The sequence below is a fragment of the Rhamphochromis sp. 'chilingali' genome, assembly GCF_963969265.1.
Source record: "Rhamphochromis sp. 'chilingali' genome assembly, chromosome: 7".
Classification (NCBI taxonomy): Eukaryota; Metazoa; Chordata; class Actinopteri; order Cichliformes; family Cichlidae; genus Rhamphochromis; species Rhamphochromis sp. 'chilingali'.
In genome coordinates, this window is record NC_137934.1 from 10191151 (window position 1) to 10206240 (window position 15090).

The 15090-nt window shown below is 40.0% G+C and overlaps 1 protein-coding gene across 2 annotated transcripts in view; it reads left to right on the forward strand.

Moving 5' to 3' along the window:
• The window catches only part of LOC308399488 (protein PHTF2), a 52371-nt gene that overhangs the window by 5403 nt on the left and 31878 nt on the right, over positions 1-15090 (forward strand). For both annotated transcript variants that reach the window (XM_080886786.1, XM_080886785.1), the window contains exon 2: positions 2377-2424. The gene's annotated coding sequence lies outside the window, so the exon portion shown is untranslated. The remainder of the gene's footprint in view (positions 1-2376; positions 2425-15090) is intronic.

The window sequence follows — 15090 nt, forward strand, 5'->3', positions numbered from 1 at the left end:
AGTCACTGCAGTGGTGATTGTGAGCAGAAAGGTCAGTTGACCTCATAATCACTTAACCATTTCTTTGTTATCACCTTAGCTGTACTGCAGCTAAAAGAGCAGTCAGTAACAAGGTGGCAGTGACCAGAAGCTGCAGTTGGGACTCCAACAGTTTACACAGGAAGTCACAGAAATGCACGCATCCTGTTAAGTCTGAATGCTGCTTTAATACAAAATAAGAACAAGGAAACATTTAGTAATGCCTCTGGAAATTCTTGTTCTATAAACGTCCCGAATCCACTAGGACTGGGCCATTTATTCTGAGCTTAATCTCAGTGGCGATTATAGCTTTCAGTGATTATGAGGACAAAATAGTCTGGGTAAAAAGATAACTTTTTTTTGTGATATACTAAATCAGCAGTCAAAATGCACAGCAACATTAAAGAAGAAAAATGGGCAGTTTTAGATATAGGGTGAAAGGTGGGTTACATCATGGACAGGTCAACAGTCCATCAGACTGCTAATAGACCGTCAACCAGTTTAGACTCACCTGTTTAAGCAGTAGTTGGACAGGAAAGCCAAACAGAGCAGCCAGACTCCTCAGAAAAGGTGTTTGAGCCCAGCAGCTCCTTGCTGTGTGGCACAAACTCAAATCACTGCAAAACCATCTCCCCTAAGACTTAATGGGGTCTGAGGACTTGTCCTCAATTTGGTGAAGGACCAGTGACCTTATCAAACGGATCTTTACCCAAGTTGTGCTCAAGGTCAAGGTTACATTTGCTGTTTTTACAGGCAGTAGCTTGTGAATTGTGAGCTAGATCTCATTAATGCTCTGGTTATAAATGCCACTTGTCAAAGACTCTATAAAGTTTATGAGAACTGTGTGTAATTAAAGCTCAATATAGTCTCCTCTTGACAGCTGGAGGTCTCTAATGAGCACATGTTAAATGGAAGAAAATCCACCTACATAAAAGAAATAAAATCAAATGTTTAATATTTAGTGGTGGATCAAGAGGTTATGTCCTGAGAGCTGGTAGGCATTTCAGTACATCAGGTTTTACCAGTGGGAGCATTTTGACTCTGGACCCGATGAGGATCCGTGCTAAACGCTGTAGTTCTGCTTGGATTGATACAGCTCTGTGCATTATCCTACTGGTGCCAGCTGATGTACACACACAGGTGCTTTTAATAATTTTTCTCAGAAAAGAGCTCTCTGTATGAAAGTTCTGCAAACTGGTCACACATCACGAGCTGATAAGAATATTATTGTGAACAGGAAGTGCAGCCAAACTGACAGGAGCATCGGACGCCTCTTGCAAGGTTTTGCAATTCAAAGTGATTGAGATCTTAGATTGGCTTTTTGGCAGCAAAGGGCAGGTTCCCCTCTTTTACACATCTAAGCTACTGTAACCAACCAGCGTGATTGTTTCGTGTTTCTTCTTCCCCCATTTGGGATACATCTTCATCACTGTGAAACAAAATACTGGACTATAAGTGAAACTTACCACAAAGCCTCATATCTAAAGTCATAAGGTCTCAGCTGTGTTGCAAACTTTTTTTTTTTAAATAAGCATCCTGTCTTATCTCTCTTAATGCGATAAGGAGATCATTTCATGACTCCCTGAGGTTACAAGTCATTCTTTAACTTGGGTAATTGCGAAGGGTTTTTACTGTTGTCCATCACTTCAGTATGACATTACAATAATGTAATAATGCTAATCATATCTGATCATTTACTAGCACAAATTACCTGAGTTTGTTTGTTTGTTTATTTTTATCTGAGTCTGATTGGTTTAAATGTAAATGCAATTTTCTCATAATTTTCTGAGTCGTAAAACTCTGATTCTAGGGGGAAAGTGTGGCGTTTTAGGAATTACTTCAGGACATGCTGGGACTGCCTGCCCTGTTATTACCTGGAAGGTTATTGTTGAGGGTAAATTGATGGCAATAACGACAGCATGTCGATGATGAAGGAAGAATTGTGAGGATGATTGTGATTATTCCAATCCTTCTCTTGACTTTAAACAAGAGCTGCCCTGTTAGGTTGAATATTTGGGTCCCTTGCTGCCTGTTGTTAATCATTACAGTTTCTGAGAATTCATACTGTCTGCAGGCAGACTTTCTGTGTTTGTGTTCATTTGAAGTTCAGCAAATGATACACGCTGCTTTTTAACCCCCCCTGTGGAGTCTCGTGACATGGACCCATGCCAAAGTCCAATTACACAGTGCTCAGGAGGCACTTGCACATGCATTAGAGCCCCATTTTAGTGAGTGACCAGAAAGCCAGTATAGTACGTGAGAGCCTGAGATGCACACAAACACCTGCTGTTGCTTTGAACCTCAAATGCGATCGTTTCATTGCAAGTAGTCTGAAACGACACTCTTTCTGTTTTACAGTCGTCTGGTTTCAACAGTCTCCAGTCAAGCTACACGGCCCAAACAGAGGTGAGTCCTGTGTCTGAGTGCCCTCTGAATGAAATGGAGGAGATTCTTGAAACCTCACACAGACGGTTATGAGGGTGTCTTCAGTCAAGCTTACACACAGAGCTGCTCTGCTCAGATGGCAACAGCAGTTCATGAGTTCTGTTCACTGTGTCTGAAAAAGAGAGACAGATGGAAAAATGAGACTGTGAAAAAAGCAATACTTCCCTTTTGAGAAGGTCAGACAAGTAGCAAACACTTGGTGTTTGTGTGTGCGCGCGTCAAGTGAACAAAGTCTGTGGTTGGTATTCGTGGTGTGTGTGTTTGTTGGACTGTGTTTTCCAGTCCAACAAGTTGCCACTGACTAGGGGTGACACAAAATTGCCCAAAAAATACACATTTTTGGGGCAATTTCGAGTTGGCTCTGCCAATCAGTAATCTACGTGGTATGCACCCTCAAAACTGGATCGCAACAAATTGGCGCTTTTGAGAGTACGTTTGCTGATAGTAACGCCATGTTGTTCAGCTAATAACACAAGGATTTCATCATTTGTGAAGCCATGCTGAAAATAATCAGCAATTTGTGCATTCATGACTGGCTGTAATATTGGTAGCTTAGCTGTAGCATTTGTAGCTGAGGGCTTCAGTTTCCGGGTAACAAGGAAATGACGTCATTCACGTAGATTACTGATTGGCAGCGCTAACTCGAAATTTTGAGTCATTAACTAAAAATTTGGAGAAAAGTCAAAATTTCGAGCTACTTTTCTCGAAATGTGTAGTTAATAACTTGAAATTTTGAGTTATTTTCTCGAAATTTTTTTCTTTGTGTGGCGGAAACGGGCTTTCATATCCATCAGCAACTTAAAAAAATGAAATTAAAGCCATCATGGTAGTGTCAAAAATTCCAGTTCCTCTAATGGCCACAGGTTCCAAAAGTGAGTAAGACCCCAAATTAAACAAAAGTATTTTTCTCTAGAATACTACCCTGTGCAACACTCATCTGAAGGCTTAAATTTAGGGATGTGCCTGTTTTGATTGGCAGCTACCGTGACAAAGGAGCTGTAACCTTAGTTACTTGCGAGGCCTCACCTTTATTAATTCGACGCACTGAACTGGACCTGTGAGCAATGTTTGTTTGTTTCAGTGCCATTTCAAATATTTTCACTGTAATTATCTGACAAAGGATGTTGGTGTCTGTGACTTGCAGTCCGTCTGAGTCTTTCGGTATCAATCCGATACCAAAAGTAAATACAGGACAGTAGTGCCTAAAGACTTGTAGGTTACAGTTAAAGGTTATTATAATCAGACATTCTTCATAAATCAGGTTTCAGGTAAAAATATATATACATTTTTTGTTTAAAATCGAATAATTTACATATTGTCATACTGTTATTATTTTAATGTCTGAATATAGTCTGTAGTAATCAGTCTAAACTAACATTAACTAATGCTGAAGATCTTATGTACCTGGTTACTCATTGCCTCTCTGAAAGAAGTGTAACGGTGAGCTGTGTCTGTGCTGGGGTCTGGGTCTGTGTGATTAATTTCCTTCCTCCTCGCTTCGTTTCTTTTTCTGTTTGTTCTGGGATAAAGGGTTTTTCTTTTTTGTGGTCTTTCATGTCTTTATTTAAGTTGGTGTTGTTGCCACGGTAGAGAGTCTCCTTCCAACCCGTGTCAGTGTTAGCAATGTTTTCATTTACAGCTGTAAAGTAGCTCTACACATGGTCGTCTTTCTCACCTGCTACATGTTAGTGGGGGAGGAGGGGGCGGAGCATCGTTTGCACAGACATGTCTGCTTTCTGATGAACTTGAGCAATGTATCTGTGCTTCTCATGCTGTTTTATTTTATTTTTATTTGTTTTTATTTCTAGTCTTTGATGTTTTTTAGCCCCTGTCACTTTTGTGGTAAACTCCCCTGCCTCTCCCTTCCTTGTTTAAGCTTGCTTTACAGCTTAAATGTCGAACTACATGCTGCTGAGTTGTTGGAAGAATGCACGCTAGTACGTTTGCATTGGTTGCAAATACACAAACATGATGCCATAAAACACACGTTAACCTGTTAGCAATAAGTACCACACATGCAGGTCTGCATTTCAGCTGTACAGTCTCCACTCACATGTACAAATATGGTCTCCTCTGGGTCCAAAACATGGTGTCAGCTGACAGTGAAACATCATCTGCCTCAACAGAGAGGCATGAAATCACAGTGGCTACACTTTTCCTTTTTATGTGCAGTATAGTAACTATGCCAGTAGCCACCAATCATACAATCAAAACAAGCTGCAGTAATAACTAATTATCTAGTGTAGCTACAACTGCTGTACAAAGTTAAGTCAACGGACATAATCTTTCTTTGAATAGTTTCTCCAGCTCTTTGCACTTGTATTTTAATGAAACCCGCTGTCCACAAAAAGACACGTAAAAGGCAAAGTGAACTAATAACATTACAATTTTTGTTTTGTTTATAGGCATTATGAATTTATTATTATTATTAGTAGTAGTAGTAGATGTATGTATGCATTGTTATATTCTGTTTTTGTTTGTTTCAGTGCAAATTTGATGAAGCATCCAAATGTTGGACATGCATATGAGATGATTCGAGTTTGCTTTCAAGTTGTGCCTAAGGCAGAAAAGCTGCTTACCTGAGGCATTTTGTATGAATATATTTATTTATTGAAGCGTAGTAATAATAATGCTCAGTGAAAATTGTACAAGGGAAACGTGCAGATGCTTGGTCCTAAATTATGAACACACGAATGATCTACATGCACACGTTACATTCTTCCTGTGGCTGTAGAATCAGGCCTATGAGATGGAAGACAGGTGTGTTTTATGATTATTGCTCGCTTTGGTCTCTCATTGAGGTATTTGTAGTTTATACCTCAATACTTACTGGGATGTAGAGCAGCACTGAAGGCTTTCCACTACTGAAAATTAACCTGACTCCTGCTTATGAGTTACTCTAGATGGATGTGTCATAAACATGGAATATTTTGTGGCAGATCTCAAATTTGGCAGACACAGTTTAAGCCAGATTTTAACTTCATGGCTTTTAGTATCTGAATGCATTCCTGATTGCTCTGATCAGTTTAATGGGCATCATTACACTCAATTATTTGTCCAAATATTGAGATGTGAGGCTTGACAGATGGATGGATTTCTGAATTGACTGGCTTGCAGTTTTGAGTTTTTCTCACATGAAGGGACTGAAGTTTAGCGTGTGGTTGTTTTGATAAAATTAACTTGTGTTTTGCATGTTGTTGAAGCCTAGTTGTAAAACTTAAAAACAGATGACACTGGCTGCGTCCTCCAACCACAAAGGCCCTTTTCTATGTTTAGAGTTGTAAATATAACTTCATTTAAAGCCTGTATTTAAGTGAAACTGCTACAGACAACCAAGAAGCTGTTGTGTTTTTTGTTTTTTTTTGTTTTTTTTGGAAAGTCTTGCTCATTTGATTTGTCTTGTCTAACAAACTGTTCAGCTTAAACAAACATCACAGTTAAATGTCCAATTTGCTGTCTGTTTATAAGGGTTTACGGTAGATCAACTGTAAGGTTGTTTGGTGTGACTTGAGATAGTCAGGAAATCACCCTAGAACACCTTTGACTCTCTATTGCCGTCCGTGCAGCCTCATGTTTCCTGCAGGCATGCACACATGTGCCCTCTCACCCAGCCCAGAGAGGTAACCTACTCCCATCATGAAACATGAAGCACCCAGATAGGAGGAGAGCAGCTAGTGTTACACATCACAAGATACGAGACTTGTGAAGGAGGTCTCCTCCTGTGCTCATGTTTTCATTAGAGATCCCAAAGACACATGATCCGACTGTCAGTTTGTATTAGAAGTGAGTAGGATGGAAAAATGAAGAAGTTTGTTTTATAATGCAGTTTTCTGTCTTGACTGAAGACATGTCTAGTTATGATATTGTAAAACAAGCTCTGGGAACTGCTTTGCTAAAGATCGGACCATGATGAGGCACCTTCTTCTAACCCTACCTGACTCTTTCAGTCATGTGTAGGTTTGTTTTCAAGTAGCAAAATTGGGAAAAAGAAGCGGAATTTCTTGTCTTTTCCATCTCTTTTTGAAGTTTGAACAGCATTGAAGGCCTCTAACCTGTTTAGTCTAACAGCCCATCGTTTTAAGCTCATCATTTTAGCTATGTAAGCTTTCCTTATATGCAGATAAAACCTGTTTCGTGAACTCTTACTGCTACAAATGTAAAACCTAAAGTGACTCATTTTAGCCAGCATCCAAAACCTCCGATGTTAATTTGGTTTGATGAGGAAGTGAAACAATGTATACACTTGTATATGACAAGGATTAGGCAAGCATACACTGCACTTACTGACCGTAGCTGTGTTTTGTTTTGTTTTTTTGTTTTTTTTGTTTTTTTTCTAGAGGAAATTTAGGGAACAAAACATTAAACAGCATGTCAGTTTTGCCCAATATTGGACTCTTGAATCTGGCTTCCATTGCCTGTTGGTAAAGTTTTACTTTGCTATTTTCCCCCCAGTGTTGAAAAGTGTCTTTCATTGGTTTAAACACTTTCAAATACTGTGAATAAGAAAAGTGCATGTGTGCGTCATTGCTGCCAGGCACCTGCTGCACTGTTGCATCCTGTTTCAAATAAAGCTGTGAGCTCAAAGTTCAAACGAGTTAATAGTCCTCTATTTTCAGTCTTGTAGTGTCACTGCTTCTTTTGGCATAAGCTTATCGTATATGTCTTTAAAAATAAAAGGATGTGCTCTAAAATTCAGGCAAGACTGGGCCTTGTTTGTTGTTTTGTTTTTTTGCCTCAGCCTAACCAGTGTTTTTAAATGTGAAAATAGTGTAGTCGGTCTAAAAATAACAGACTTAAATAGTGCTGATTTACTGTAATAGGCAGTGATAGACAGTAACAGAGTTGCTGGACCACATTTACTTACACGAGACACAAACCACACTCTTGTAGGTGAAGGTTTCGTGTTTGATCCTTTCACAACCTGCTTTTTATGTGCACTCTCTCACTCTACGTTTACTTACATCTGTCGGACTGATACATTAGACATTAAAGGGTTACCTACACAAACCAAAGCCCGCAACTTGCATTATTATTTTCAGTAAGCGTCAGCTCCACTGAGCTGCCCAACAAATGAGATGAATGGGTTGCATTGAAAGAACCTAAATTTCTAGCTAAATTATTAACTGAGAAAAATGTGATGAATAATGTTTTGTTTTTAATTTGAACATTATAAGTTACTTCCAATAATGTGAAATTTTCTGTGTGTGGTTGTCTCTGTGTCTTGCAGAGCAAATGAGTGTAACTGTGAGGTGCCAGATTAAAAAGTCAGAGGGTGGCAGGTTGTGTAACCAATTATGTAAAATGTAATGAGAACTATTATTTTAAAAAAATCTGCCTCACACCACTTGTAGTCACCTCACCCTCACCCTCACTCAGAACTTATGGAGCTCATGTTTTCTTGGAAAATGCCAAAAAACAAATTTTTTTGAGAGAGATGTTTTTATGCCTCTGGGTCAAAGACAGCTGTGGGTGGTGGGTTTGTTTTTTGACCCTGATCATATAAACCTTGAGGAAGTTTCTTTTAAGTATTTCAGATATAACTTGGACTCAAGAATGAACTGATTAGATTATCTAGGTTTACGTCATGATATTTCCATGTCATGATTACAAGTTGGTAATAAAAGGTCTGCACCATAAAACACATGTTCGGCCATAATTTAGCAACCCCATTAGCAGCTAGGACGGAATTTAACACACATGCTAACTGGATGAATGCATAACATTTTGTCTCAAAGGTCAACTTTCATTGTGACTTCATGGTCTTAGAAGTAGAAATTGTGACTTTGTTTCACATTTCGACAGGCACGTTACTGGAGACGCTGCTCTCTGTTGCAAGTGGTGACTAGTTAACATTGGTTTTGAATGTTTTATGAGTATTTAAACAACCAATGGTCAGGGTTAAACATTTGCCATACAAATAGTGCTTGTGTATTTAAGATTACCATTATTTAAAAACCAAATGATGTTTTAAATGTCTGTGAGAAATGCTTCCCTTTGCACTGTGCTGATACGTACAAATGATGTCATACTTTGCCCAGTGTGGCTAACATTAGAAGCGCTATCACCCGCAGCCTTCCTTCCTGTCAGGCCAGTGTCCTCAGCCTTGTGCACAACGTGGTTACACATTTGCTTTTGTGGCTATATACCAGTGTTCGCTGAACACATACACCTGCTCACTTCTACATCAAAGAGTACTGCATGGTGCAGCAGTCTTGTCTTACTTTTTTTACCTTGCATGTTTGCAAGTTTCCATCACAGAAAGAGAGCGGGGTGCTGCCGTGTAGTAGGGCTAGTAGCAGGTGGAGTCATCTGCTGGTTCTGCCATGTTATAACTACAGTTATACACAGTTAAATCAATTGCCTACTATGTTTGTGCTTACTAGTAGGTTGCATCCCGTTTTTAAGTCTGCATATTTTTGATCTGGCCAGCTTGCATTAATCGTTGATTGTTTTAATTGAGTGTAAAAGCAAAGCTGTTGATTTACTGGTAGATCTGTATTCCCATCCTCACAAGTTCTGGGTAGTGACAGAAAATGAGATCATGGATACAAATAGTGGAAATGACCTTCCTCCGAAGGGTGTCTGAGCTCTCCCTCAGAGATGGGGGTGAAGAGTTTGGTCATTTGGGAGGGATTCTAGGTAGAGCTGCTAGTCCTCTGCTTCAAAAAGAGGTGAGTTGGGGATCTGACTATGATACCTCCTGAGATCAAATAGGAGGTGGTCAGAACACACTGGAGTGGATGTGGCGGCAGAGAGGAAAGATTAGGCTTCGCTTAAATGGCTGCCTTCATGACCCAGCCCCAGATAAGCAGCAGATGTGTGGATGGAGACTTACTGACCACAAATCAACTTTATGATTTAACTATCTATTACTGTCTGTTGTTAATATTAAAAGTAGAAACTTTGCAGGGCAAACATAATCCAAATCACACCCAAATATACAGACACAGTCACTGGTTTTGATAATGAAAATACTCTGTTTTAACATTATTGAGAAATATTTGAGGTCCTAACCTCGCTGTGAAATTACAGTAGCTGGTGTCACTTCCTTGTTGGTCAGTTATACTACCACAAACAAACAAAACAAACGCACACAGATGCACACTCTGGCACTGATGCTCCGCTTTAACATACATCAAACTGCATTCAACCATTTCCTGCTCACAAAGAGATGCACAAACACACACACAGCCGTGTCCTCAGCACAAGAGCCTCCTGTAAACCGTGGCCTACATAATGCACTCTTTCTAACTTGACTGCACTCTCCCTCTTTCTTTTTCTAAATGGGTCAGTTCAGACAGACTGGTGCCCAGACAGATTTCGCAAGAGTCACTGCTGCATGCACTGTGTGTCTTTACTGTTAAAATTTCCAATCAGGAAAAATTAAAACCCTGAAATATCTAAGATGTTTACCCGACCCAACGAAGCCCTGTTTGTTTCTTTGTTTGTTTTTGGGTTTTTTTGAACATCTACAAATGCAGCCTCTTGTGACCATATATGTGTAATGATTGCATGTGTTTCTGTTGTCTGGGCTCTGTTCCCTAAATACCCTTCAGGAAACCACAGTGTATTTTGGGAACGCTGCTAATGTGTAGTTTGGAAAAAAGCGTGTTAGGAAAGAACTGTTTCTTCTTGCTGTGTTTTCCAGCCAGAATAACAACCATGCAGCTCACACATAATCCTCTGTATGAAGCTGTGTTAGGCAATAATATGCGTCTCTGCTGGTGTTTTTTGTCTGATGCTGTTTGTGGATTGGTGCTGGCCTCAAGTGCCTGCTTTTCTTATCGCTGCCTCAACATGGGGAGGATTTGCGGCGTTAAAGCCGTCACACCGCTGTTTGTGCCCAGCTCCAGTAATGACAGGTGTCTGCCCGTTAGGTTAGTCTGTTTTTGTCTCTCTGCTCATGCTTACCATCGTCATTTTATGTTGTGCATTTTGAAAGTTTCTCATCGCAGAAATTGTTAGTGGTTCTTGTTGACCCAGACCACAGCAACAAGGCATTTTTTGTTTTGTTTTTTTAATAGCATACTTGAGTGATGTGGTCTCAGAAATTCGTTTATTATGTAACATCAAATTGCAGAAGTTTGCTTGTGCATTTAAAAGTAGTGCTGCAAAAATCAGTTGAATAACCTTCAGTGCCCATTGCTCTACATCAACAGAAAAATGGGCACTCCCAAGTCCTTGTATCGACAATTCAGGCTGCTGGTGGTGGTCTAATTATTGCTGACAATGTCCATCCCTTTATGGCTACAGTGTACGGTTTGCTCGCTATTTTCCATCTAGTGAACACGGGAGTTTCATATCATGAATGTGTAGCCAAACAAGCACCTGTGTGATGCTGTCATGTTAATATGGACCAAATCTCCAAGGACTGTTTCCAACACTTTGTTGAATCTCTGTCACAAAGCATAAAGCCATTTTTAAAAGCAGAAGGAGGTCAACCTGGTATGAGCAAAGTTGAATTGAGTGTATTCCTGGTAAAATTAAACAGAATATACAGCTGACATGCTCGATTTCAGAAACCCAAACTTATTGACTGTGAAGGTTCTCAGTCAACCAAGTCATCGTAGTCTAAGGCAGGGGTCCCCAACCCCCGGGCCTCGGACCGGTTCGTGAGTCGTTTGGTACCAGGCCGCGAGAGTTGAGGCTCAGGTGTGAAATGTATGGTTTTTATCGGTTTTCAGCGTTATTTTGTTATCGTTTTTATCGTTAACTCGGTGTCCCTGGGTCTTTTCAAGTGTGTTATGAATAAATCTTCTTTTTTTCGGTACCGGTATTAGTTTTATTTTGTTGTATTTATCCGCGACACCTTAAAGGCCGGTCCGTGAAAATATTGTCGGGCATAAACCGGTCCGTGGCTCAAAAAAGGTTGAGGACCGCTGGTCTAAGGAGCTTGGAAAGAAAAGAGTCTGGACTTCTTTAAGTTGCTTGAAGACATTTCACCTCTCGTCCAAGAAGCTTCTGCATGCAGAAGAACCTTATTGGTTTTTTTTTACTGTATAGCCTGTTTGTTTTTCACTCCAAGTTGTGACGATAGTTTGAGTCACCTATCATGCAGAAACTGAAAAACATTTGCTGCTTCTGCAAGGATTTCCTGTTTTGTCTGTTTTTATGTTGGTGTAACTAGAATATTTAAAGTGTGAAGACCTTTGATGTTCCAAAGAATCAACAGACAGACATTCCAACAACATACAGTATTATTATTGTAGATCTCATTTTACGTTGTGATTTTTGATGCAGTTGATAGAGTTATAATGCTGCTAATGGAAATCTCTGCTTCTGATTAATTAATTTATTATTAGCTAAACCTTTGAATGTCATTTCACTTATACAAAAATGATCTGCAGTTTTCCCAAACTGGACATGATGCTTTTTCTGTTTAATCCTCACGCTCACTTTAAAATGTGCACGTGCGAATTTCAAGCTTACTCTTCTGTTTAAATCCTTAGTTTCATTTGTCCTTTTACCACTTCTATCGCGATCTCTCTGCTTTTAATTTAAGTTTTAATCGAAATGTCTTTACTGACACACTACATGTGTAACCACAGGGAATAAAACAGATAAATGAGCATAGAGCATGCTTTGTTGCTGCTTAAGTTAAAGGCAAAGCATGCATTTATTTATTTATTAAATGCAATTTATATCAAATACAGTCTGGTGCAGCAGTAAGAGGGAGGAGTCTAGATTGTAAGTATAGACATTGCAAAAACAGAAACCTTTCTTCCTGTGTCTAAAAATGTCTTCAGCCCTCTGCTGCACGCACGCACACACACATGCGCGCATATCTTTCCAACAGTATAAGCAGTGTGCATGCAGCAGTTGTGGTGCAGGAACTTGTTTGTTTAGCTTTGAGTATTAGTCAGCTGGTGGTTTTGCAGTATTTCTGTGTGAGCTTGAAACCTTTCACAGTTGGCTCAAGTATAACATTTTCTCACCTTCTTGCTTTTGAACTTTGGACGCTTACATTTTCACACACAAGTCTGGGTTCACCTAGCAATGGCTGCTTGAACGGCATAGACTTTGACGCACACAGTCAAGCCAATACTCTTCTCTTTAAAGTGGCACTTTTATCATGCATTCAGCATTTGTGTTGTGGTTTCGCAGATGACAGATAGGCTATGGCGCTATCAAACACTATGTACTATGGTCTCCAACATGCATGTCTCACAAAATTGAATCATTAGTTCCATATATTATAATTGTCATTATATCTCTAAAAAGCAGGTGCACATCAGAACATGCGCGGAACATAACCACACTGGAAACGATGACCAAAACACTCACTGGAAAATGTCAGGAATTGATTACCCTGCTGACTGAGGCTGACAGCACAGACAACCCTTCACATGCAAAGCAGGATGTTTTCACTTGGCTGCGTTGAAATTAAACGTTCCGTCTCATGTGCGAATCTTGAGACGAGTGAGAAAAGCTTTTGCTAGAAAAACGGGAGAAATGGCAGCCCTTAGTTAGCTTTCTCAAAAAGCTGAAAAGCATATGTCTGCAGCCATGTTTGATTGAATTATGATATAATCCACGACTTAAGAAAAGCTGAGAGCAACTGCTACCCTGTGAGTCAGCCTGGCCTGCAGCCGATGCCCTCTGTCCCTCCCACTCACACAGCAGGACAACGCTGTGCTTATGTAACAGAGAAGTAGAAAAGGGATACAAGGAGACTTAAGATAGAGGAAGGAAGAGAGGCTAAAAGAGAGGAGAGCGGCTAACCGCATGCCTCCATGTTTTCCGCTTGACAGCTTTGCATTAACCACATTTTGTCCTCGTCTTCCCCTTCATCTCCATGAGTTATTTACTTATTATTAAAGCACTTGCACTTGTCATATTAATAAAATCGTCATGAAAATTTGATTAACAAATCTTTATAGAGAGAAGTCAGAAACCCACAGTAAGCTGATTTAAAATGGAATAACTTTTAATGAAAATGTGTCTGTAATCTTGTGCAGCATGCATCGGCATGTGCAATTACATCTTTTTGTTATATCAAGTGTCAAATGACTCTGAAGCTCAGGCTTATTGAAGCAGATCCAGTACTACTCTGCTTTAACCACAGCTAGCATGTTCTCATCACCTCCACCCATCTGTGGAGCGTGTTTCAGTGACGGCTTCCTGTAATATTGGCAGAGTGCACAGTGAAACTACAGCCAGGAAACTGTCATGGTTGTATGCTCTTCCCATCAGTGACTCAAATACTGATGATCAACTCAGAGTTGTAAAATGAATGGTTTGTTGCTGAGGTAGAGTGTCTTGAATAGAGCAGTCAATGCAGTTTCATAAAGCACCAAATCACAAAAACAGTAACGTCAGGCTATAATAATATAATTTCTTTGGACCTTGATTTTAAAAAGTCAACTAAATGCTAAAACTTTGATGTCATTCTTTTTGTCCCTTTATTTATTCAGACAAAAAATGGCTGGAGCCCAGAACAGGAGGACTTAAATCACACACCCATAATTTCCTATCTGGATAAATTGTCAGCAACCGCCCCCCCAAAATTCTCCATTGCCTCCACAAGGATAAAGTTTGTTGCTTATTGGATTGTGTTATTGAAAACAGAGCTGTCGGTTCCTTCTCTGATTTCTGATTTGCGATTTCTTTCACATTTTGCATCGGCTAATTAAGATTGTGGGTGCAAACGTGTCAGAAAAATAACAAGGCATGATGTCAGGTTTCCTTTGTGCCTCTGAAAGTGGTGGGCTGTGCAGGAAAAATGTCCAGTTCCATAGTTTGTATTTTGGTCTCCGCCCATGAGCTTTGGGTACAATCCGAGAAAATGACATCATAGATAAAAGTGGTGGAAATGAGTCATCTGAAGAGCGTATGCAGTGTCCCTTAGGGATGAGGTGAGGAGCTCAAAGTAGAACTGCCACTCTGTATCAAAAATCAGAACCAGCTGTGATGATTCTTGCATCTGACTAGGAGCCCTCCCAGGCGCCTCCTAAGTGTTTTGGGCATTTCCTACTGGGGGGGGGTTGGAGACCCCAGTGAAGACCTAGAACATGGTTTCCGCATGGAAGAGCAGAAGGAGGTGGCTGGGGAGAGAACAGTCTGGGCATCTCTGCTGAGATGCTTTCCCCTGTGATCCATACCAGAGAGATAGTAGAAGATGGATGGATGTAGTTAAAAGATGAACATAGTAACCCATTGTTTGTGAAGTCTTGTATTAAAGCCTCAACACAGTTTCCCATCTGTGTTGTTGTGTTTTTTGTTTTTGTTTTAAACTGGACATGACAAGTGAAGGAGAAACTGAAGGGAACACCCTGACGCATAAGGGTAAAGCTTTATCAACTTGCTTTGACTCTACTGCGCACAGAATAATCATCACACTGTATCCAGTAAGAGTTTAAACTCATTTCAAATTCAGTGTGGTGCTGTGTTCAGGCAAAGTTAACCACACCAAAGATGTGTCTTTGTCCAAATACTCACACGCACATTAATGACAAACACATTCATAAATCCAACTTAATGACATGTTGACATTTTGTAACCATCAGTGTGTATTCATGTGTGCGTGCATTGCGTTAAGGTGACATAAGTGTCCATTGGATTGCATGCCTGTGCATATGGGTGTGTGTAATGGGTGTTTGCACCTATTTTTCCATTCATACACACCCA